This window comes from Agelaius phoeniceus, chromosome 7 (assembly GCF_051311805.1).
Source record: "Agelaius phoeniceus isolate bAgePho1 chromosome 7, bAgePho1.hap1, whole genome shotgun sequence".
In the NCBI taxonomy this organism is placed as follows: domain Eukaryota; kingdom Metazoa; phylum Chordata; class Aves; order Passeriformes; family Icteridae; genus Agelaius; species Agelaius phoeniceus.
Window position 1 is genome coordinate 33,426,652 of NC_135271.1, and position 27,096 is coordinate 33,453,747.

The window sequence follows — 27,096 nt, forward strand, 5'->3', positions numbered from 1 at the left end:
AACAGCAGTGGCTTTTTGTGCTTCTACCATGTATTAGAAAAACTATTATCACTAAAAAAATCATCTAAAGGCAGAGCTGATATAAGCAAAATGAGTCTTACCTGTGACCTCCGAGGACCCAGCTCTCCACTAAGCAGCATCATTCCCTTGAACCCTATGTCTGCAAAGTCCTGCCTACATCAGGGCATCTAAACAGGCTGACCTTCATGGAGCACACAATAGATTGATGGATTAAAATGGCCATGAGGAGACTTCACTGCACCATGGAATCTGGTGGACTTGAAAATAAATTAGTCAGTGTGGCATGTTAGGAAAAGTTCTAATTGTACATAGTTCCCAGAGAAGTAGTTAGGCCTTACATTAAATCTGTTCCTCTCAGTGATTGAGATTCTTCTCCATGTTAAATATTTCTTTTTTACTATTCCTCTGTCCTCTTCATCTAAACCTGTCTGCCCTCTCTTTCCCCAGAAATTGCAAGAATTGGAAGGCGCAGCGGTCCAGCTTCAGTATCCATTGAGATCAAACCTAAAGAAATGGACCCATCTCTATTCAAAATGAATTTCCTTTATACAAAAACCACAAAGGAAACTGAAGCTACATTTCTAAATACTGAAAAGCAAAGAATAAAAGGTGACTTTTCCCTTAAAGTGTTCTATGTCAACGTCATTTAGTGCTTTGGCAAATCCCAGGATATTCTAGGAGGACTAGTTTAGGCTAGCAAGCCATGCATGTACCTTTTCATTAGCCCCTTATTTTCAAACAGAGGCCTGCAGAAATTCCAGTGCTCTGAACCCTCACAGGGGGATGGAGCAAACAGAAAAGATCTTGTTAAAACTGTCCTTCTCCAAAGACTACCTTTTTTTCTTTTTTTTTCTTTTTTTTTTTTTACTTCTTTTTAAGTACTCTTCTGTGGGGAAAGTGAAATTAAGTTTAGCTGAATATGTCCTCACCATGTCAGCTTCCAGTATTTTTCTGTGCTGGGCAGTGGCACCAGGCAGTTGTGGCATTGCCTCCTATTTGTCTCTGGTAGGGTGCATGAAAGGCTGCTGAAATGCCAGATGAAATGATCTGTGTGCATGGACAGATTTTGTGAGATCAGACTCTGTATGTGCTAAGGCTTCTTCTCTTCCTGTGTAAACCCATGATTAACTATCATTGCTATACAGTTACACAGAAACAGTGCTTGCACAAGGCCAGTACTTAGCTCTGGCATGCTGCTTTCTGTCAGTTGTGCCTCAGTGTGGAATCTTTTACTTAGCTTAGGAGCACCTGGAATATAACTGTCATCCTTAGCAATTCCTCCCTGCTTTGCACTATTGGCTTTCTTTTGAAGCATCTCTGAAAAACTTTTTCCCTCTCTCTTTTACTTTTTAAATCCTTATTAAAACAGTCTTTATAATCCTTCATTTTTTGCCTTACAAACAGTGCTTTTTTGTTTTGTTTTTTCCTTCTGTATTTTTTCCTTTTAAACTTTTGCTTACCTCTGGGTAAGCTAATAGATCTTTAGTTTATGGGCTTTCTCTTCACAACATCGGATCCCCTTCTTTGTTCTTCAGATTTCTACCAAAAACTTTAAATATATTTACAAAAATATTTGGTTGTATTTGGAACTCCATGTGGATGACTTCATGCAGAAATTACAGGCAAATAATGGTGATATTGAGATTGCAACATTATGCAATATATATATGCATAATGCAAGCCAATCAATAAGGGTTAATGAAAGCTGGATCTCATCAGAATAACTTGATATCTTTTGATGAAAACCTTAGGATGTTATACATATATAGGGAGAAATTATATTTTTTATGTGCAGTGTTCTGATTTGATTTCACCCAACAGTTTATTAGAAAATGTGAATATTACAAAATCAATGTATTAAATTGGTTAAACATGATGTTGGATGTAGTTGGAAAATGTAGTTGGAAATGCTGGATCATCCACTGAGTACAAACACTTCCAGTGTGTTATGTTACTGTATTTGATCTCTTAATTCATGACATGGGAGAAAAGAGTCACAATAAGTTCTAGAAAACACTGAGGCTGTGAATAGAGCATATAAATAAGAGATGAAAGAATAATGAAAACTGTTATGGGGTACTTTGGTTGCAATTAAGTTGGGCACAATCAAACTATGCATTTCAATGAATGTAAGACCATATACTGAGGAAAAACGAAGTGGGGGGTGGGGGGCACTTAAAGGTGATTGAACTTATCATGGGAAACAATTATACTGAAAGGACAGGCAGTGAAGAATGGTTTTGTGTAAAATTTCAGTGTGACCATGAAGCCAAAAGATCCTGCCTTAGCCTGGTGAGAAAAAAAAATGAACTATAAGTAGGAATGTCTCCTGAAATACTGTGTGTTATTCCAGAAATCATACTTGCAGAGATGTAGAATAATAACAGAGGAGTCTGAGAAGAGGCAGGAATCTCCTTAAAGGCCAAATAATCTGCTGTCTATCGAGAAACCTGGAAATCACTGCCTGTCAATTCATCAACCTAAAATTTAAGGTATATATATATATAAGATATATATATTATATATCTTATATATCTTATAGACTGCTGATTTATTTGCAGTCTATAAGCATGTATACAAAAAGAGAAATTAGTTAGTATGTGGCTCTTCATTCCAGTTAATTAAAACCAACAATATTTAGTGAAGCCAAAGGACCTCATAGGGTCTTGATTGAAAAAATGTATATATTTGTCCTGTTGAGGACCTTTAATCATTAGAACAATTTATGCAAAATAGCGGTAATTTTTTTCATCACTGAATATGTAGACATTTGAGCTGGCTGTTTTCCTCTGAGAGAAAGGAAAGATTGAGCAAAGTTGTATTTGAAGAACTCCTGTGGTATACAGGAGGTCAGACAAGGTGTTTAGATGTTCCCTTCTGTTTTCACAGTCTATGAATCTAAGCAGATACTAGCTCAGAGAATTTATCATCTTGTCTTCTATGGGATTACTCATATACCTTGAGCTGAACAGGTGTTTAAGTGCTTTGCTGGATCAGGGCCAAACAGAGCTGGTATTGTGCCATTTCTGTGCCCCTTTTGCAGCTGTGGCAGAACACGACTTGAGGCCAGTGTGGTACCAGCGGTCACGCTGCTCCAAGTAATTGGCTTACAAAATGGTGCAGATTAAATGCTGCAACCAGGACTAATTCTGAAAAGAAGAGAACACTGGACTGATGTGGAACTCCCGATACATAAACATTAAAGCTGTGTGGCTCAAGAGATGCATGGAAGGGGTTTTTGGAGTCCTATCGCAATATTAGTCTGGGATATTGTTATAAACGTATCAGTTTTGCAGGGACATGCCACTCCAAGGTTAGAGTTATCTCCAAATAAATGGTATACACAGTAGAAGATTATTCTAATCACTTTCTTAACTGCTGTAGCTGCTCTAATATTACATAGCTGTGTAGGCAAGCTCATAGGGATCTACAATAGTGATTGTGGCTTTATTTTGTTTGTTAGCTTTCTCAATTCCTATCCTATGCAATAACTAATTTAATGACCTGAATTATGTCCAGAGATGTAGGATTATGTCTGGGCAAAGGATGCCTGAGCATTTTTCACAATTGATATGGTTTTGGTGTATAGCAGATCAAAGCTAAGTTATGAAAGGAACAGCTGTATGGAATGTACCTACTTAAAGACATAATCTTACTGCAACAAGTTATTGGTTTTTTATCTGACAACTTTTTTACTACTCTATTTATGCTCACAATTGCTACTGCCTAAAAAATGCTTTCTTCTTCTTGTATCTCTCCATATTTCTCCATCTATCTATTTATTTTTGGACAATGTGCTAATGCAGAAGATCTGGTCCCCATGTCATGCAACTTTTCTATTACAGCTTGCTGTTCACTATGTGTTTTATTTGGCTAGAGCTTCCCAAAATATAATATATACGTGTTTGTACAAAAGATACATCAAAGTGATATGTTAAAACTATGTCTTCTCCTCCCGTTGTCACCATTTCTATTGACAGTAGTAGCTAGTTTAAATATGTTTGGAAATTACATTTGGAACTGTTACAGTTCCACCTTTTCCCAACTTTCTCAAAGTACATTTGGGAATTGCTGGTTCAATTCAAAATGCTGTAAGGTATGGCTTGGCCAAAATGCTGATATGAAATTCTTACATGAAGTTATGCCAGACCACACCAACCCCAATGGTACTGCTTGGTACCTCAGGAAAACCCCAGCCAAGAGGATCAGGTCACATTCTCTGTCTGCTGTTTCTCCAGGTGAAGTAGGGGAGCTAGAAATGTACAGTCCAGAAAGTCTCTTAAGTGAATGGAACATTTATACTGTGTTTTTCAAAAGGTGCCTCGCGTGCAGCCAATCTCAGCACACACAGCGTGTTCTGGGCTTGAGGAAGCTTGTCTAACACACACCATGCTGTAACAATGCTGCCTTTCCACAACTCCTTGGGGGAGCAGAGGAAGCCAGCTTGTCTCAGGGCAGTCTCGTCCAGCATCACCTCAGGCAGGAGGCTTAGAGCTGAAAGGCCAGAAACAGCTCTGCCTCTTTAAAGTGCCCATCTCTTTCAGAGTCATGTCAAGCACAGCCTTACAGGACACAGGGGTCTGTGATTTTAAAATGGGCATACATTATCATGCATATCCCACTCCATAAAATCTTTGGATATTGTTATTTTTGTTTAAAAGCCCTCAAGCATCTTCCTTGATAGGTCTGTATGTACACTGCAATTATGCATGCATGCATTAAGCACTAAATGAAAACAAAAGGCATTTAACGTTAATTACTCTAGAAAGTCACCATATTGTGATCACACACAGCACCACTATTGCTGCCCAGCTAGATATCCCACTTTCATGCAAACAACAGAACCAAATTGAATTACATAAAAAGAAGCTACATACTGACTCCCAGCAGTATGTTTTGACAAAACACTTTGTCTACTTAAATGATTTCACAAGCTGTAGTCAAAAGCCTTGACTGCAAATAATGGGTTCATAAAACCTATCTTTAAAATTTTACCTGACAGTAATGCTGTGCAAATACCTGCACTTCTAGTTCACCTTCTCCACTTGTTTACATCAGGATTTTAATAGAGTGGCTGTCACAGAACAACAGCTAAAGGCCACTGTTTGATAAGTTACTGTAAAAATAGACTGCTTAAAATGAGAATTTCCTCCTAAATTCAGTCATCACAAAAAGGTGGTGTGTAGGAAAACATTGAAGAGAGACAATTTCTAGGAGGACTGCAATAAAGTCTTTTCAAGTTCAATGACATTCTAACCTGCAATGACTTTGCAAGAAACTACATTTCCCACCTGTCTTCAGTTTTACTGAGAAATGACAAAAATAAAAGGAGAAAAGGAAAAGTCAGGAGACATAGATAGATAGATAGATAGATAGATAGATAGATAGATAGATAGATTAGATAGATTAGATAGAAAGAAAAATAGATATTTTCTTGGATTAGCTCCCTTAGCATCCATGTACAATATTTGAAGAATACATTGACGATATCTCCTCAACCACCTGAAGAAAGAAATTAAACACCCAGAGAAGTCTCAATGTTTACCTGAGGAGCAAAGAACTAACCAAAGATCTTCTTTGGCCCCTCTTTTTCCAATATTTTGGGGGACTAAATTAAAGGGCAGAAGCCATTAATTTGCGATGGTATCAGTTTAAGTGGAGGTAACTTCCCCATTTCATCATTTTAAGGGGTTCACTTGAAGGAAGCTCCCCCTTTTTTAGCATTTTGAGGGTTTAAAGCTGCATTTCTATCCATGCCCCGGTACCAAATATCTTATATAGGAGCAAGTCTGGTGCATATACATAATCCTAATACCACCCAAGAGTCTATTATTTTTCCTATTTTTATTTATATCCCCCTAATTAGAGATACCAATAAGAGTTACACTATTCATATAATTTCTATTATTCTCCACCTAACTGTAAGAAGGGTTAGGGCTAGGTTTTAGGGTCAGGGTAAGGTTTAGGGTTAAGGTTCTGGGTTAGGGTTCAGGATTAAGGTTAGGCATGGCAGCATCTCTCTGTCCACCGAGAGCAACACATAACTTTCCCAGGCATTGTCCTGGGAAAGGCTCTGAGAAGATCAGAGAAAGGAATGAGAAACAATTCTTGTCTTCACTTTCTGCACCTGTTATTGTGAACATGTGGAATGTGTTTTGGAGATTTGTTTACCAAAGGGTTGTTTCTTAGTTAGCCAATGGTGATAATGTTTGGACCGGAGGACCAATTATGTCCACGTGTATCACAACTGTCTATAAAAGCAATGGGTTTCTTAATAAGTGTAGTATAATAAAGTGATTGATCAGGCTTAGGGTTATGCATTCTTAGCCTGTACAAGTCAGTATATAACACTGCAAAAGCTTTAAATCTTTATTTACACCCAAACCAGTAATAAGAGCTTCATAACTCAGTCTTTTTTCCTTCCCTACTTATGTTTTCTGTGAACCCATGCAGTTTTTGCATGGGGTTGGACCCACACCGGGGCTTTGGGTAATACTGACCTTGCTATGCAAAAAGCACAGAACTGGTTTGAGAAACCCCTCTGTGCACTGGGCTCCCTAAAGCTACAAGCCCCTTCTCCTCTCCTCTTGGCTCTGCAGGCCGCAGAATGCCCCTGTCAAGATGACAGGCACCTGCAATATTTACTTGCACACCTTCCCCTCTTTACCTTACCAATGCCTAATGTTAACAGCACAAAATAGCTCCACTTTTTTCTTTCATTCTAAGAAATGTTGAAGATATGCATTGGATAGTGTGCTTAGATCATGCCCTCAAATTCCTTTCTGGACAATGGTAAAATGCCAATAAATTTTCAGCACAGTTATTATTAAATCATTTGTACCTGTGCTATGACTTCCAGCAAAGACAGTAAAATACTTTGGTGTTAAGAGAACACTCAATGTTGGCAGAAGAAAGAACTATTTCTGGTTAGGACCCTATGGGGAGATACTGCTGCCTTTTGGTTTTCTCTTGTCTTGTTTCATTCAATTCCTGTCACACTTTTTGTCTTTTATTATTATAATTATTACTTTTTATCACAGTAAAAACACAGCAAAAAGTCTGGATTATTTTTGAGACACTATCTCTTCTGCCCACTACTTTTAAAGTTCCAGAGTATAAGAGCATAGCTTTTGCTCATTTGCTGAATGCAAGCCATCTTAATGGGAAAGGGGATCTTAGGTATAGATCTGAAATATAGATCTGATTTTTCTTTTTTTTTTCTTTTTTTTTCCTCCTAAAAGTGCTTTTCAAAAAAGAAGGATGATTAAGTGCATTCATACTCAAAGATTCTGAGAAATCGACTCATCTTATATGCTGTGGGAAGGAATTTAAGGGTATGGCCCCAAAACCTGTGCTCTGATCATCAGTCAAAAGCTCTGATTCTTATGGTAAGTTGTTTTTAAACCAACAGTACCTGAGAGATGTGTAAGGAAAATTAAGATTGCATATTGATGGAAAAAATGTAAAATACTCTAAAATATAGGAGATAGGGTGATGGAGACTGACCCCAGTCACCTATTATTTGTGTAATTTTAATTACTCTCTCTTTAATTTAAGCAGCTGACACACACTTTCAGTGGTGTTCAGAAAGTTAATAGGGCAGCTGAGTAAGGATTTTAAGGTCATATTCTTGTCCTTTGGTGCTTATTTTATTTATTAGCTGCTGCATTAATATTCTTATGATTACAGAAATGATCATTTATGTTTATAATGCATCTTACAATACTATACAATTATGAATATTGTAATATCTATCTTAATATATCTTCTCATCCTTGATTCTTTAGCACTGAACTCAGAAAATACAACAGTATTTAGATCAAGCTGCTTCTCTCCTTACATTATTTCTTAATTATGGTATGCAGTCATCAGTTTGCTGACAACAATTTTCCTGGATGTCACTCTTTCTCTGATTCCACCCCTCCTGACTGAAATTAAAATATTGACATAAATAATTTTGCATGAGCAGTGGAAAATTCAAAGAGGCATTTAAAGCAGAGGAGCTTCTACATTTACTGCTTCTCTATACATGCATTTGTCTGTGTTTTCTAGGTACATAAGCAGTAATTTAAGCAAAACTAGAGTGCTGTCTCATCCATGCCTTGCATGTAGACAAATGATGACTTACCTGCAGTTAATTATTTTTTAAATAAAAAAAACCCACGATTTTCATTACCAAGCTAGAGGGAATCTGATGGTTCTGGGTCTTTTTACATTTATGGGTGAAAGGAATGGGCATTATTAGACTACCAGAGCAGACAGAGTGGTCTGCCCATTTCTATAAACTCTTCACCCATTTGTCTGCTCCCTTCTTATACAGCTTCTTGGTCAGTGAGAAAAGAGAAGCAAAAAAGGATCATGGAAGTGGCTGGGGACCTACCTGCAAGTCACAGCAATGGCATTTAAAAATTAAAGGCAGGCAAGGAAAGCATCCTCCAAGCACTTGGCTCTCAAGCTGGGGATGGTGATGTTCTATACTCAGGAAGAAATGATGGTGATGTGCAGTTCTGGGGCAGCTCTGCTGTGCCCATTGCAGAAGGGACAGGGGGAGCTGCCAAGCAGCTTCCTCAGTAATTTTTCTAATGGAGACATCTCTGCACATTTCTGCCCCTCCAGACAGGTCCTGCTCACCCCCTACTTGCCCAGGCATTCAACCTGCAGAGAGGAACCCCTGCCCCCAGCCCTCAGCAATGTGCCTCCATACAACACCAGGCCTCTCACCCCTGAGGTTGGTGATCACAAGATAAGGCACACTAGTGAAATTGTTCAGAAAAATTTAAACTGTACTCATGACTGTTAAAGTATTTCTCATAATTCATTGTGTGTTTTCATGGGTACTGGGGGTTTTTACTGAATAGGCACAAATCATTGCTTTTCTGTTCAAGAGGTTATCTTATTATAGACCTTGCAAAACCTTGTAGGTTTTATAAATAACAGTGTGTATGTGATGTAGTGACACACACCAGTAAGTATTCTCTGTTTTAAATTCATTGCAGTGAATCGATCTCATAATGTTAACAAATCTTTTTACATATCCTCCTGAAATGTCCATTCGACTTAAACAGCAAGGTTTGGACATTGAGCAATGGCTAATGAGATCATGGTCACCATTAGGATCTGAAGAGTTATTGAGATATGAGGTGGAGTATGTTTTCTTGCTGTCAATAAATGTTGTAAATCCTAAATCAGACAACACTGCAGTAATATCAAGACCCAGAAATCTAAAGGTGGCATAAAAAATTCAAGAGCAGGAAGGGGACAAGCTACTAAGAGTCAGAACTGTTTAGTACTTCACAGAATGTGCATGTGTGGTCAAGGCAAATTTCAAATATGATGTATTGTCATCCTTCAATATTTACTTGCACAAGTAAAAGTGAAAATTCAATCTTCAGTCCATAATACAGATAGGCCTGTGGAAACACTCATCATTTTAATCCCAACATGCTAATGCCCCCTGTGTAAATATAGATTTCTCAATTAAATTGAAGTAATTTGATCAAAGAACAAGTCCCACAAGTGAAAGTAAAGGTCTCAGTAAAAACAGCCTCAGCTACTCATTGTTGGAGAAGTCTTTTCCACCGAAGGGTGCACGGCTGAGGCTCAGAGCTGTACATGACTTTGGACTCAGAAGCACTCCAAAATGCACATTTCAGTGAGAAAGCCATGAAACAGGCCACAGCCTGGCTGAGCTAGTGAGAGTACACCTCTATATCCCATAGAGTTAAATTCCTGAGGCTCCCTTGGAGGTAGCAGAGTGATATGAAGCTCTGATGCTTTTTCTGGGAACTCCTTTGATGAAGATTGTGCCAATTTCTTTCTAAGAAATTTCCAGACCCACAGACTATTTTAAGGGATAGAACAAAATGTGAGTCTCCAGTCAAAGAATAGGAATCATAAATGAGTGAAAGGACCACATGTTAATACAACCCATGTAGCCTTATTTACTTACAGTATTTTATCTTTTTAACTTCTGGATATTTGTAAAAAGTCACCATCTCTATTGGCATTTGACAAAGGACACAGTTAAATGGACCTGGCATTTTCTTATTCATGTTGTTGAGCTACTTGAATTAAGGTTCAGTCACCACATGATACCATGCATTTTATGGATTTAAAAAAGACCTAATTCCCATGTAGACAAAAAGATCTAATATTTCTTCCTGAGAAGTTTGACTTCATTCTTTTTTATAATTAGAAAAATATTTTTGCTAACTCCTCAGTGATTACCTCAATTTTAGTGCTTTGTTTCACACAGGTATGTGCCTTGCTTGTACATATCTTTATAGATGCACTTTCTGGAATACATTAAAATTTTATTTCAATTACATTTTTCTCTGAATTGTACCAAATAATTTACTCACTTTCTTTAGTTTGTTCATTTTTAGGCCATAAATATTATTAACCCACGGAGATTTGTTTCTGCTTCCTTTAGTTAATTAAACACACCATTGGATTTATCTGTGCTACCACCAGGAGGGCACAAAAAGTGAAATACTGTATCACTAGATGATTCATTCATTAGCATAAAATAATCAGGGCTTTTGAATATCTGCACTTCAATATCTCAGGTTTGGGTTTTTTGTGATTGCATCTAGGAAGCAGCAGCATCAGTAAAGGGATAAAGAAAAGAGAGACAGAGAAAGAAATACAGAGGAAAAGAAAGAGGAAAGGGGCGGAAGGAAGGAAGGAAGGAAGGAAGGAAGGAAGGAAGGAAGGAAGAAAGGAAGGAAGGAAGGAAGGAAGGAAGGAAGGAAGGAAGGAAGGAAGGAAGGAAGGAAGGAAGGAAGGAAGGAAGGAAGGAAGGAAGGAAGGAAGGAAGGAAGGAAGGAAGGAAGGAAGGAAGGAAGGCATAGCTGTTAAAATTAGCAGGAAGGTCCTTAAGAAAAGAAACACAGAATCTGACAAAAAAGGAAAGTCCACAAGCTTGCCTGGAGGCAGATCTAACTGGCACCTAGAGCATAACATGGGAGTAATCTAAAGTAATTCCCTACTCTGCTACTAACAGAGATTGAATAATTACAAACGCATTCTTCCTATAAAATGACTTCTTCCTTTGGGGGACCAAAATCCTGGACTACCATATGGTCCTGACAAATATTTCTACTGATTCTACCTAATGTTTATTAATGCAAAGTAATGTTATTCTTCCAAAAAAAGAACAATGCCCCAGGATAACACACATAAATATATAATGACACATGCAAACATTTAATGCATCTTGCACCTGCTTGGAGAGACCTTATCACAGAATGTCAGAGAACACAGATTTCTTCAGAAGCTGCTCACTGTCCCCCTTACTCCCCTGGGATCACAGTCTGATTTGCCTTCATCCAGGGACCTAAGGCTGCTGTTTGCTCAGACTTGGTGGAAGACTTTGGATCACCTGTAGAGAGAGCACACACCTAGGCATTACCTTGGGCCTCCTTCAAAACCCTTCTCCCTAGGTATTTCTCCACCCTTTCTCTCAGTTTTTCATGATTGTATAAAAAATTAATAGGACTCTAATCCATATTGCCTTTTCTCCCTAATTGCATCACAATAGGAAGGTGAAGCAATGATATAAGAGGAGAGGCTGAGGCTCCCTGCCCAAACTAGGGAAATCCACTTACAGAGAGGACCCCTCTGTGTACAGATGTAGTTGGTGTGACCTATTTCTGGGACCTTTTTCCCATTTTTGGGAGAGACACAATTAATTCATTCTTTCTTTCTGAAGAATAAAATAAGAACCCAGACACATTGATTATTAATCATTCATCTGGGGACTCTCCTCCCTCTTGACCAATGACATAATCTTCAGTGAACAATATGTATACTGCAATTGACATTTGCACAAAAAAAAATCAGGTTATATTGTATGCATCTGCACTAATAAAAATAGTCATCTTTCAAGTCCTTCTTTTCAAAGTCTCACTGAACAGACTTCAATATCTATATAGTATTTATTCTGACCTTCACCTCTCTGATCTTCCTGCACTGGGGAACTGTACAGCAATACAATAAAATAGAAGCATACTTTATTAAAATACACGTTTAGACTGCAGTCTTCAGAATGTCCCAAGTTAGGTGTACAGGAACCATTGCATCCATTTGGAGGTTCAGCCTCTTTAAGCCTCACAGGAATGCCACTCTGAAGGTCTGCTGCATAATTGTCTTCCAAACAGCACCACTAATGAGTTGTGTGATTGCAGTAACTCAACAATTCATCCCAAAATGAGTCTACGCTTCTTCTTGTTTAAGATCCCTATTTTAGATATCATAGGTGATTTAATTCTATCTGTTGTGGTGCCAGAGTCGTAGACAAAGATCAGTCACTCCTACTTGCAGATGAGTCACTCTTTCAGCATGTCCTACTTCCAGAATTTCTTCTTTTTTTGCTTTGGTTTGCTTCGGTTTGAGGGAGAACGAGGATGTATAACAGTTTCTACTTCAATTGCATAAGCTCTAGTTTTCAATCGTAAAAGACATCCAGACCCACATGAACACTTGAGCAATTAGAAGACAGATATGTTCACTATTGTTAGATTAGCTTATGTAGAGATTCTGTTTTGGTCTTAGCAATTGTAATGAAAAACATCCAGGCTTAGAGCAAGTAATTAGCTCATGGAAATCCAGCCTTTTGTGAAATTAGCCATTAAGTGTAAATCTCAGTATTCACGTTAAAATAATAATATTTAATTTGTGTTCAGGTGTGCTAAATAAAGCAACAATCTTTGAGGCTGATGGAGTAATCATGGAGAAAGCAACATGAGGCATGGCTAGATAAAGGGCAGTGGGAAATAGAACATTTCTGACACTAGGAAGGGCTCTGTGCCATTAGGATGTATTTTTGTAAGTGTGGTAACTGCAGGAATCACAATAGAAAGTGCTGCATTTTGTTTTTAAAATAGTATCTTTAAAAGAGTGTTGTTGCAGAAATTAACTCTGTTTTAAAGATATTCTCTTGGATGATGAATCATCAAGCACTGTTACTTTAACCAGTGACTCCCTGCAGAAACAAATGTTGAAATGTATGAGAAAATATTAGTCCTAATTATTTTTCTTGGAAAATATTGCTCATACAGTAATTGTAATTAAGGAATAATTTAGAACTTTTATATTTGTATTCCTAAAGTCAAACTCTTTTGTTCTCACACTTACACCTCTGTTATTAATGTTAGCCATGGTTTGCAAAAGAGGAAAAGCTAGTTATCAATGAATAATTCAGGCTCCATAACTGTCAGACCTCATTATTTTAAATAAGGCCTGGTAGTTCCAGTTGTAACTGGCTAATTGCATCATTTAAGCTTAAACTGTTAGAATATTTCATATAATTAACAATTTTTAAAACTTTTAATACATTCAAAACTACTGTAGTACATAGGGCAATTTCCTTTAAATCAGGCTGAAAGAACAAAGAGACATTTGAGTTGTGATATGAGTCCTCAAGTTGTTAAAATAAAAAAGAAGAAAAACTGTGGTGAAATTGATGTATCCAGTAGTTAAAAAAAAAAACCCTATCATTAGAATAAAATGATGTAAAATACTTTAAGAAGGTGAAGCTGAAAAAATTAAAACACCTGAAACTAATTAAAGTTTAAAAATTTAAACACCTGAAACTTATGAATGAAGTTGTAACCTGATACCTGATGGAGTTCTTGGTGACAAGATTGTTCCAGCACTGTCAGTGAAAATGTTTCCTTTTGTGTGGCCATATCTATGCTCTGGTTTGTTTTCTGACAGTAAATATCTAATTCCCAAAGCCACTACAAATAGATGCCATGATGATCTTCTAAAAAACTGAAAAAGTATTTTTCTGAAAGGATAGAGGGAGTTATTTTAATTTGTGAATATTTTTTAATTTGTTTTTAGAAGTTTGTAACAATATTTTAATTTTGAATCAATATTTACCCTTAATAATAAAGTCGTGATAAATTGAGGTGGAAATACACTTTACATACCCGTTTGTTCGGAGTGTATGGCAAGAAGAAAGAGTCAAGGGCCGTTTATAAATTAATCTTAAAATTATTTTTTTTTCTCCTTTAGTCTCATTCTCAGATTAAATCCACCATATTTTTATATGTATCCAGCAACTTTAAGGTAAGGGATGTTAATATATATATTTTAAAAAGACAATACAACTCAGGCTTTTCCTGAAAAGTACTTGCATGTAGTACATTAAGACTTGCAGAGTAAAGATTATCTCCATTTTCAGGTGAGATTCCCAAGTTCAAGGCAAGGTATATATAATTTCTGCAATCTCTGCCTTCCCTTCCCCTTACATCTGAAAGAAGGTGAGTTTATTTGGGGTTCAGAGTCTGGCTTACAGCTTTAATGGGAGGCTGTAAGAGAAAACATGGTAGACTACCTGAGTGCTGCAAAAAAGAAAAAAACCTGTAGCTGCTGTCTCTGGAATCACTCCAGCATATTATTTCTTTCTTTATCTAATGAAAAAAAAAATTAAGAAACACTAAAACTTTCAGCTCTCACATTGAAACTATAAATTTCAGCCCACATAGCCACTAAGAACATCATTAAGGCTGTGGAAGTTACACAGCAAGGGCTTGGATCTTATCCGACACGTAGCAGCCTTGCATTGCTGGATATCTTGTAAAAGCCACCCCTACATTTCTGCATCATACTGGAGGTCATTACAGAATGCATACAGAAACTGTGTGTGTTCTTGTGCCTGAGAGCAGAATTGGTGCACCACACAGATTAGTTTCCTAGGTTTTCCACATGCTGAAACTGAGCCACTTTTATTTGTGCAAAAACCACATCTAGCAATAATTGGTCCCCACAGAGATACAGACTATCATATTTTCACATTCTTCTGAGATCTTAAAGTTGAGGTTTCTTGGGAGATGCATCTCTTAAGAAGACAGGCAGCATCAGGTTGAGTTTTGCAAATCTTTGCTTAAGGTAGATTTAAGGACTAAAAGAATTTTTTCCCCACCCCTCAATTCTAAACTCCCTCCTCAAGGGAGATTTTCACCCCCCACACAGGAGTCAGTACGAGGTTTTTGAAGGCAAGTCAATTAGAATTGAAATTTTCCATGTTACCTATATTTGGATAGGAAACATAAACAAGCTACCAAAATTGCAGGCTTGGAATGCCTTATTTTGACAGTTGTTATATTTTTGGGGGCTATTCACAAAGACAAAGGTTATCCCTTCTCAGAATGTAACAATATATAAATTGCTAAATAAAATGCTAAATGATTCCTGCACTTACAACTTTGAGCACCAAAGAGAAGTCATGCAATACCTGCTATGGTCAGGTAATATAACTTAAAGAAGGAGATAGGAAAGACCAAAGATGATACATTACACAAAATCTGGATGTATAAAGTTGCTTGTAAACCTTTATCATATCCTTATGGATACTTCCACACCATCAGCTCCAAAGTCCAAAGCTGCCCATGGCAAAAGAGCACTTTCTGCTGCTGGTGGTTAAGGCTAGTACTTTATCTGTCAGATTTGAAGTTGGCATTCTGAGGTGGAGGTGCTCCAACAAATCACAGCTTTGGCACTCAGTGCCTGCAAACCCCTTTCATTTCTGGGTTTTATCACCTTAGCTGTGGCTTAATTAATTGAAGAATTTTTATTGGGTGAGTGACTCACATTTAACTGTTTGGGAAGCCACACAGTCAACACTTGGAGACAATAGAGTTCTAGAAGCAATGCACTGGTAAATAGTGGAGCTCAGATGATGTATATTTTGGATCATATATATTTTGTGTCATAGTATGCCATTACATAGAATAATATTCACAACTCTATACAGGCAAGACAAAATAATCTAACAATAATCAAGCAAACCAAATTTGTAAGGTTCAATGAGAAGACCATTAAAATCATAATAATTTTGGAAGTTATGATGTTACAGTGATATTACAATTTTAAATCCCACTGATACCCTTCCATAGTCTTAGTGTATTTATTTTCTCTATAATTTCATATCATTGGAATATAGTCAAATAAAAATTAGTAAAACAAGTTGCATTTCAGAGGAAGAAAATATTTGCTCATCTTGTCTTGCAGTGTCTGGAGACTTCTGCAATTGTTTACTTGTTCTCTTTCTGTAAGCTGTTGTCAGCTCAGCTGTCTGAACTACAGCTTCATTTTTAAATATTTTCACTGAAAAAATACCGACTAAGTCTCTGAATGTTTTATGTCTACAGCCACATCAGATATCATGAAAAAAAAAAGGAGGCTTATGTCTTGAAATTACTCAGTGTTGGCTTCACCCTTGTCAAGGGCTGGCTCCCCATACGGAAGCTGACAGGTTTAGGGTACACTAGATATGTTTCATCACTGAGAGGAATCAAGTTCTGTGTGTGTACAGAGCATGTCTTAAAGTCAGTGATTTCACTGATAAAAAACAAAAGACATCTTTTTCCTTGAGAGCTGTAGACACCTGACTGAAAAACCCAGGGTAAGCAGACACGGCGTAAGCGGGAGGTGCAAAGACAGCGGGTAGAGTGTTCCTACTGAGCACATCCATTCTGAAGGGTCATTCAAATGCCTCTCTACAAAAAAGCCTGAATGTAAATAATGTCAACCGTCTATGAAAGCAGGGGATTTAGGTCACTGAGCAGTGTACCTTGGTTAAATTATATTATTCTTTCAAATACTTAATGTACGTCTGAGCTACTCACTTCGCTTGTCTATAAAGTCTTCTCTAAGAGAACTATCCACTGATTTAGAAGGGAAAGCAAACAAATGGAGGCATGCAGTGCCATTGAATATTGGAAAAAATGTCGGGTAAGGAAGACCACACATGATCCAGCCAAAGGAGAGCTGAAACTAACTGCAAGTGGTGATAAGATAGTGAAATGCATGTGAGCATCCCTGAGAACTGTGCAAGAGTGGGGCAAGTTTTTATTATTGGCATGAAAATATCACGAAACATCTCATCATTCTTAGATCCATTCTTATTGCAGGAAAAGAAAGACTGAGGGGATGATGGTGCTGGCAGAAACAAAACCTAATTTTTTTAAAAGTGCATAAATGCTGGAAATTCAGTTAAATTTCAAGCTTATGTTTCACTCTTTGGATTGAAATCAGGCAAAAGTTTTGCTCAAGGATCTCGAAAATCCCCCCCATGTCCTTTCTCCACAGTTACTGGCAATTTGACCTGAACAACCGGGCCAAGGAAGCTTCTGAAATTTTGACTTTTGCCAGCCTTTGAAGGAGAGAGGAGAGCAATCTCCTCCCCTTCCTATGTTTTGAGTTTGACAACCAGATCCAATTGCAGACTGTCCTCAGGAATTGTGATCTTAGCTCTTTTAGGGGGTCTGCATAGGAAACAGGTCCCCAGAACCACACTGACCCACAAGTTGACAGAATCTTGCACAGCACCCCAGGTTTGCTGTGGAGGAAGGCTTCCCTCATTACAGACAGCCGCCTGGGACACCAAGGTAGGGCAGCAGCTACTATTCAGTGTGGCATCTGTTGTGCAATGTGGCTGCTTATGGGCTTAGAAATCCTGTAATCAAATGTATTTCAGTATGGCAAGATGCCGTTACTTTTCTCTGTTTTAGTGCAAATTGGAGAGAACTCAGCTGTGGCTAAATACTTAGTGCTTTTTACTGTTTTCAACACAATCCTTTTATGTGTATGTACATCTCACCCGCAAACATTCCTACACACTCAACAACAGATGCATTGAGGATAATTCTGCCAATTACAAAGCTACTAGGAGGGCTGTAGTTGAACTCTGAGTATAGAGCAGCCAGCTGTAGTAGACAACAACAATTTTTGACCCAGCCGGTCACAGCTGATATCTTGGTTCTTGATCCACTGGGTCACCTGAATCCTGTAAGAACACTCATAATGGAAATAGTCTGAAACAGAGAAGTAGTCTGAGCTCTCCTGCAGAATATATTCTTGACCCAATCTGCAATGTTAAGAAAGGGCTCTGATAGCTGCATATATTCTCTTCACTCATAAGTAATAGAGGTGCACTGCTTGCTGGTCCTACTCCTTGTGGTCACAGTGGGATTGTCACTGTTTTATTAGTTACTTTTGCACTTTCTGATGTTCCTGTAAAACAACATTCTCTTTCAGGAGATGTGCCTGTCAAGGAAGCAGGGAAAAGGTGGATGACATGATGAGTGGCTTCCAACACTTTGTTTATGTCTCCACGGGGTGGAAGCATTTTGTTAACTCTGCACTCTCAATGTGGATCAGTCACTGCTGCCAACATAAATAATTTCAAATATTTCACTGAGAATTGCTGCAAAGCTACAGGAGATTTTCTGCCTATATGACTGAGATTGTGTCTTCTTTGATTTCAGCTTGATTTAATTTTGTAGAAGGAGAGGCAAATACAGGATGAGTGTTAGTGCAGCCCTGCAACTTGCATTATTGATACTTCCAAAGTGTCCAGTTCAAATGGGGGCAGAATGTTAACAGAACTGAGAGTATCAGTCTAGTGGCTGAAGGACAAAAATAAGCTGCCTTTTTGATCTTTGCTGGTCAACAAAAGCATGCTTTGCTAGCTCCAGAAGTCTTTCATGTGAGAGAAAATGGACAGAGATGAAAACTCGTGTCTGATCTAACACTTTGGCAAGCTTTATTTTCTTACACCCACAGGAGAAGATTTCTGGCTTTTCAAAAAAACGGACAGAAGTAAATCAGAAGTCCCTTTCTGCAATGTAGAAAGTCACTGTTAAAGATTATTTTGTGTATAAAACCTGCTCTGTACACAGAATTATCAGCCTTAAAACTCTACCCTCCACTGAAATTGGATTGGTCAGAAAACCAGAGACTCTGGGCATAAATCAGACTCTCAGTTCTCGAAATGGATCACAGTGTAAGATTTAGAAAAATATTTACTATACTTGTCATCAATTTTCTGGCATATTTTCTTTGGAGAAGCTGGATCAGGCAGAGCTCGAAGCCTGGTAAGTGTCTCTAACCACTGACTTGGAGTACATATACCTGAAACTGAGCAAGTAATTCAAAATTATTTTTCAGATAAATTAATTTTCTTATTTATTTTCTGCAAGTAGAAAACCTGTGAGCAAGTAATGAGTTCCATTAGTTCACTAATTGTTTGAACATACTCCACATATTCTAAGTGAAATTTTTATTACTTAGAATGGAGTGATTGGAAATTATTTGTTGAGTTATTTGCATTAAATGTCTGTCCCTGCTTCAATGAGCTTTGCTGTCATTGTGAAGATAAGATGAGAAATCTCTGAGGCTTTTGTATTTTCAGACAATGGGAACAGATTAGGGACAAGGAAGAGAAAATGAAGATTAGGGGATTTTAGAAATATAAACCTGTGTATTGCTGTTGGTTTTCATGACAGAAAAAAATAGATTTTTTTGATTGTGGTACATTTATTTCTGTCATGTTCAGAACCCCTGTAAGGATCTATTATTCTCTTTGGGTCACTCAGGTAAGGCAAAGACAAACACTGCTGCCCTGGACTGTAGCACAGTGCAAAGCAAAGAGCAAGTGAGAGACTTTCATGGAAGAGGGGATGTCCAACTCAAGCTTCTCCTCTGTAGTGTTACTGTTTTCATCCTGCTTGACATTTCTCAGAGTAAGTTGTATTTCAGATTAGTAGCCCTTGGCAGTAGGCTGGAGAAAGATGAGATTTTAGTGTGATATGCTACACAGGCATGGGGGGGAAAGCAAAGAATATGTGCGAAAAATTGAAATGACAAGGTCATGTTGATAGCTTGGTTGTGGGAGCTGCCACGGTAGTTTGTTGCATTATGATTAGAGATGGGCCAGCTAGCATGAATGAGATGAGAGCTGGTTTGAACCTTCATCCACTCCTCTAACCAGACTGAAGTGGGGCCCATGGTGAGGCTGAAACACATCTAGCATTGGTACATTTGGTCTCTCAACATTATTTAATGAGCTTCTGCTTTGGATAATTTAGCTCAGAATAGAAAAGAGGAATCTAGACAAATATTCAGGACATTAATCCAGTCTAAAATCCTTCAATCTGGAAAACCTGATTGTATAAAACCATATAAAGACAATTTCATCCCATTCCCAGCCTTCCATCTGTAACAAAGAGCTCCACATCCTTGTTAATAACCATCCTGTTAACAACATGAAACAAAGTCTGCAAAGCTTTCAAATTTCAGCACAGGATCTTTTTAATTATGAAGCCCTCAGATGAGATGCCAAGCTTCTGTCAGAAGCTGAGTGTGAGAGTAGTCTGCTTACAAGGACTTGCAGTGGGAACTGCACTGAGCTGAGCGTACGATCCTTCTGTCAGCCCTTTCTCTTCTCTTTGGCTTTATCCTGTGGGAAGTAGCTTTACATTCCCATTCAGGCTACAAGGGATTCTGCGAAAGCTGAATCTCTGCACTGGCCGTGCTTATTCTGCAGCGTGTGTCACACTCCCTGCGGTGAGGGCTAAGTTCTCCCTATTTTGTGCAGTCTCTGTCTAATGCAGACAAAATTCCTCCTTCCCGCAAGGATTCCAGGAGAAAGCAAAGGCAGAGAGCAAGGGCAAGTGGAGACAAGCAATGCAGTTTACCTTGGACTCCCTGTTTTGAAACACTTACCAAGTTCACTGAAGTAATAGTTGTGATTTGGTTGAATAACAAAATCCATATCCAGCCCATTTCTCAAAAGTGCAGTCAGCAGTGCAGGATTCTTCTCTTCATTTTGCCTTAATAATGTCACTGCTTAGTTCTTGGTTACAGGTATTCATGATGATACGGTGGGGCAGAAATACACAGGAGTCCAGAGTGTTTTGAAGTGGCTCTAGGAGTCACTGAAATAATGACCTATATTGGTATAGAAAACTTTTTTCCTGTCCATTTTCATCCTCAGTGTGCTTTACAGACCTGAGAGCTGCATCTCTTTGAACTGTGGCAATGCAGAGCAGAAAGCAGCTTCTCCAGCTGAGGTTGCAGGGCGCACTCTGCTACGTGAGGACTGGAAGGATAAGGAGGGCTTCTCACCCATATCTGGATAAAGGATTGCATGTTAACATGCTTTGCCTTTCTTCCCCTCCCTTCCACTCCCCTCCCAAAAGTATCTGGCAGTGAAAGAAGGTAACCAAAGACTCCTTTTCTCTTTTACTTGGAGGTAAATCAATCTGACCTACCACTTAATGATATCTCCTTTTTACAGGATGAAGGCAGCAGCTGGGAAAAACAGAAGAAAAGAAAAAGGAGACTTTCTTCTTCATGTGTAAATTTTCTGTAAGGAGAATAAAACTTGAAATTAAGCTTGCCTGTGATTTTGAAATGTATAGTTTATTATTTTCCCCCAATTATTTTCTTAATGTCTGGGCTTCCATAGTCAAGTAAGTCACTGCACTTGAAAGGACCCTCTAAGAGAGGTGTTTGGATTTTTTAACCAATTATCATCCATTTCTGCAGAATAAATTATGCTTCTGAAAACATGATGCAAGGCCTCAGAATACTGTCCACCAATACCTGCAAACAAAGTCCAATTAAATCCTTACTCAATACTTTTTTGACTTTGTAGTTATTGCAGTCTGATTTGTTATTATAACAAATTTACTCATATGGAAAAATAAGAGGCATTATATGGCTCTCTATATAATACATAAATAATGTTTTCTTTTTCAGGGAGTTGAAAGACACATGACTTCGATGTTACTGAGATTGTGTCATAATCATCAAATGGAGCTGGTGCCAAATAAACCAGATGGAGCTTTCAATCAACAAACTGCATTTATTATTGATATCTGTGGCTTATTTGTTATCCATGCACCTTTTAACAGGATAAGGTAAGAAAAAAGATCTGCTCCCAGAGAATAAAGAGAGCTATTAGAAGCTCTCACCTTATTATTTGACCTGACGGCACAAATAGATGATGGGAAAAAGTACAATACCCAACTCCAAGTGGAAGGGATTCATTTGATGCTTTCTACAGGAGCAGAGGGTGGCATGAATGATTATTTCATCCTCCTATACTATGAAAAATTTCAGAGAAATTTTATTTATCTGTGCACATATTACTCCTTAATTATTGTTGGCTACATTGCTATTCTAGCACATTTTTTTGTCTCTTTCCAAAAACATATATAATTTTATTGAATACATAGCTTTGCTTGTGTCTATATTATATTGCTTTTATATATGTCTTTGTATATATTATATTACATTCTGCCTGTAGTATGAAAGAGACAAAAGTAAGGAGTTTGATAGGCAACCAATACGTGTCACCTTTTTTGTATGAGGCATGGCATAAAAAAGCCCTATACCTGTGATTCACTTTGGCCTTCTAGAGACATGGAGAGACATAGGGAATACATATATAAAGAAAAAAGAAACCCTTATTTAATTGCTTTTGTTTTGATTTTTTTTTTCCAAATGCATCATTTTTGTCTCCTTTTTTTTAAGTGGTAGTCCCTGTCTCTTCTGCTAAGTGAAGATAGATAAACCAAAATAATACCCCCCAAGTTTCTTTTAGCATTTGAATGTATGAAGACTATTGTATGAAAAATTTTGTTGCTTCTCTGAAAGTTATTCAGCCTTGTGTGTAATTTCCTCTTCTCTTTATTCAGATGTGTTCTCCTAAGAGAAGAAAAATATCTGTTTGTGGCCTAGGATGTATTTTTGTTACTGAGACAGATAAAAATTCTGTTTGCCAAATGTTCTCATGTTTATAGAGAACAAACAGTCCTACACATTCCTTCCCTGTACTGTACAACTCCCTTTCAATAATTTCCCTGCACTTCTATAACTTTGGAGACTTTCTGCCCCACTTACATGAGGCTGCAGGCATAGATTGGAGCCCTTCCTTTGTCCTTCTGAATATAAAGAAGTTGGAACACAGAAACAAGAATTTTTCCATTTTGATTTCCTAGACAAAACTTTTGAACAAGATCTGAATTTTGTCTTACTGTGTGGAATGGGAGTAGAATTTCATGGTAATGAGCTGAAAGAATTGTAAGGAGAGGTTTTCATACTTGATGCTGTAAATAGATTTAATATATCAGTGCACTTCATATGATATGTGATTTTCCAATAAAATTTATAACAGATGAAAGACTGAGTTTAAGAGTGGCATATAAGGACTCTTCCATAGAATTCAGATTCTGCATGAGAAGTTAATATCTGAGTATGGGAGAGTCACCTCTGTGGATTGATCTGGTGGGCCCAGTCCAGCACCACTCACCTCTCCACACCCAGCACTGTAATCAGCAAGTCTCTACACAGAGCAGAAGAGTTAAGCAATCAGGATGACTTAACTATCAACTTGACCTTTGAGATCCCTTCAGAACAGGTTTGATCCACACTGATTTACTTTATCCTTCAAACCATCAGATCTGTATTAAAACCCTGATTGACCAGAAGTAATTATTCGATGCCTTATGTTAGCAATGTCCCAAGTCCCAACATGAAAACTAGGGATGAAAGTCACACCTTACCGAAGTCAAAGGGAGGATTACTTTCAGTGGAACTGGAATTTCACCCAGAAAACCAAACCAACAGTGTTTGGGTCCTATCTATGTCTGAAGGCATGTGAATCTTTCTATGGTGCCCATCATATTATGTAAAGGGTATCTCACAAGCTACTCTGATATATTCATTTAAAACCAGGAGATTTTATTGAAAAAAAAAGAGTACTGTAATGGCATAAATGATATACTGGTTTACTACAAAATGCTGTGTCACCTGATATGATAATTATATTGTTCTGTCATTCCTTTGGTAATGAAAGTCTTCACTTATTTGTATGTTATTTTTTACTGAACATGAGGAATACATAGGGGGAAAAATGCAAAATTAACATTAGACATTTGTGATAATTACCAACATTTCCATGGATCTCCATAACTACTTCTTAGTAACTTTAGTCATTTGTTTTCCTCTCTTAAAGTTCCTTCAAAGATCATTTCCATAACCTGCCATTTTCAGAGGCAGATGAACCAGCTGCCTTTGCAACTCCCTATTTTGTCTCTAGGGAGAGTTTTCTACCTATATCTTGATCCAAGCAAGTTGGATTCTTTCCAAAAACTGCTGAAAAACAAGACCTCTCTCAGTCATGTAGGTGAAGCACTGATATGCAGTTAACTCAGTATACATCAAGTATTAGGTAACAAGATTTCTAGGCCCATGTTAAAAATATATTTTGCTTATTCTGATTTGATTCTAATGATGTAATTTGCTTAGGAGACAGTCTGTAAACAATTTTAACTACTCTCCCCTATGTACCTACTCAAGACTTTGAGGATGGGCTACTGCAGAGTACTAGGACATGTATAGATATAAACTTCTAAAAGTCACAGAATAATACTCAATAAAATTATAGAAGACAAAGCATTAGCCTGTCCCATGTATAACTTTGTTACTGAATTTTATACAAACATGGTGCTCTAAGTATGACATAAAGTGTGGACATTCACAGACAGGATACTTCCCTCAAAGCCAATTCCTATTTGTGACATGCAGAACCAGAGAGGCTTCTTCACATATGATTTTTTCCTATCTGCCCAGAAACAGAAAGAAATACAATCTAACATCTGCTGGAAGAAAGAGAGCAATTTCAAATTTAAATAGTCAGTTTGAAATAGTAGAAAACTTACAATTGGTCTTGGAAAAAAAAAGAAATATAATATTCTATAATTTATTATTATTGATACTAGGTATATAAACATATACACTGTATTGTAATAATACAATATACAATATATTAATTTACATGTTTTTCTATTCTATACTATACTATAAGAATAATATATAGAAAATATTTAATATCCATTTATATATATTTTAAAGAGTATGTTATATAAACTAGAAATAAGTTATTAACTATGGTAATATATATGAATATGGTATATTAATTTATATATTATATTCCCACACTCCGTGATGAATGATTCCCTCTCCTGGACAGGATTTCTAGGATATTATCACATTATTCAAGTATGGATACATTCTGCGGGCACCAGTTTGTCACTGAAGATACCAATCACAGAAGAAAGTGGTATAGAAACTCATATTGATGTTTTGCCTTTCCAAAGGAAGTGGATGACAGCAAAGCATAATTCAAGGTCTGGTTGCCAACATACTCAATTAAGCAGAATTTGGAGGAGAAGGAGGAGGGGATGGCTGGAAACTCCCAGTCATACTACAAATGTCAGCTATCTGCTGTCAGAGACCTGGTGACGTTGAACCAAACTGTGAAATATGTGTAATTCTTCAAATATTGCTGATGATGTAGCACCAGATTTTTTTTTCCATGTGCATGTGACTGCTTTTGACCATGACAGGTTTTCATAAATCTGGTGTCATTATGGAACACATGACTTGTGTCACCACTGCTACAACAAGAGAAATCCATCACAGATCAAAGTGCCAGGAAAAGTCCTATTCACAATATAAGCCCCACTTAAGCTTTCCAAATGCAGCTTGAGTGGAATTTAAGTGGACCATAGGCCATGTTTTTGCTCCTATACACAGGCATGAATTTTACAACGTGAAAATACATTAAAATACAATGTATTTTCTAATGTAAACATGAAGCTATCTGAAGCCACAAGACCATTTAGACCTAAATATCTTTGCCAGTATTTTACCTTGAATGCCATGTTAATTTTTGTAGAATATGAACCTAAACAATAAAACTTTCAAGTATTATTTTAATATTAGACTTTCAACCTACATACGGTATTAGATCTAGCTGAACAGAGCTGTCTGTAACCTTCTCAGACCACAAGCTCTTTGAGCAGAGATCATGCTTGTCTCCTTGTTTATGTGTTGCCTAGACTGTTGCAGGCTACAAAAAACTTTTCTATTGTAAGACATTTGTTGAACTCAAAAATCCTCATTTATTATATAACCCTCATATTATCTCAATATATAGTGTGTATATATATATAAATATATAAATATATATGTATATAAACTGATATATATATATTTGCTTATAGGAAAGTGATTGTGCTACTTCACTGTAATGCTTCCTGACTTAAGCAGCCTCTTCATTTAATACTACATTCTTTTTTTCCTTCCCAATATTTAAATGTAGAGGTAACTGCTATTTTTAATGTGCCTTTTATAATAAGCAAAAGTTGAGGACACTTTAAAATAACTATACAATAAAAAAAAAAAAAAGAAGTAACAACTAATTTAAAACCTATAGAGACATTTATGTCATCCTGTTCTTTGCAATGAGAAAAATCATTTTTGTGATTGATTTCAGTAGATTCCAGCATCTGCTTTCTTTCCCAAAATTGAAACATTTGATTTTATTAAGCATTGCAGTCTATTATACCTACTTGTTTTAATGCAGTAAAGTAGGAAATTCTGTACTTCTATAGGCCAACAATCCCCACTGAGGTGCTTTGAGTTGGCTGTGGGATCCTAATGATCATTTTTATTCCACTGCTATTAATTTCTCCTTATTTCAATAAAACAATAGAAAATAAAATATTCTGTTCATCAAGGAACGTGTATCTAATTTCATATAATATTTCACTTCAAATTGTCTCATATTATTCTCTCTGATTCTGTTAAAAAAATCACTATAGTGGGAGAAAGTCAAACTAGAGATTATATTAGGCTCAGGCAAATGGTATTCACCTTTTATAGTCCCTATGTTTTATAATGAAGATACTTCATTGAAACAATGATGCATACTTCAACAGTTCCCTGGAGAGCAGTGAATCCTGTTTGGAGAGATTCATGAATATGTGCATTAGCACAATCCAACTGGAACTTGCCCTTAAAAACGAACCACGAGAGAAGCTGATCAGTTCCCGCTTATGTATATAATCAGAAGGTTATCATATTATCTCCCCCTCCACAGGGAAAAGCAGATGCATATTCTTCTACCACTATAAGAAGAGACATGCCAAAGGAAACAACAATACCCCCCTTGCATGCTTTCAGCAATGTTTACTCTATGAAACCAGAAAGACCTTTTACAACAAGAGGAGGAGCTTCTCTAAATGAAGATTCATTTTGCATAAAATTAGTCAGAGTGTAAACCTTTAAAAAAAATTACATCTGCATTAATTTAGTCAAGGCCATCAATAAACCAGAAGTGAGTTCAAAGACTGCTATAAATGGCAGAGAGATGAGACAAACATTTCACAGAGTCAAGGTTTGCGAAGATATACATGAAGCTCTGTGTCC

The 27,096-nt window shown here is 37.2% G+C and overlaps 2 long non-coding RNA genes across 2 annotated transcripts; both read left to right on the forward strand.

The window, feature by feature from the left end:
- Nucleotides 1–537: 537 nt before the first annotated feature.
- LOC143694525 (uncharacterized) lies at nt 538–14,102 on the forward strand. The gene is made up of 3 exons (XR_013183079.1): nt 538–630; nt 7,278–7,409; nt 14,044–14,102. It is a non-coding gene; the product is annotated as an uncharacterized LOC143694525 (long non-coding RNA).
- Nucleotides 14,103–15,080: 978 nt separating this feature from the next.
- On the forward strand, nt 15,081–23,779 carry LOC143694524 (uncharacterized). Its single transcript, XR_013183078.1, has 3 exons — nt 15,081–18,908; nt 19,410–21,183; nt 21,577–23,779. It is a non-coding gene; the product is annotated as an uncharacterized LOC143694524 (long non-coding RNA).
- Nucleotides 23,780–27,096: the final 3,317 nt, after the last annotated feature.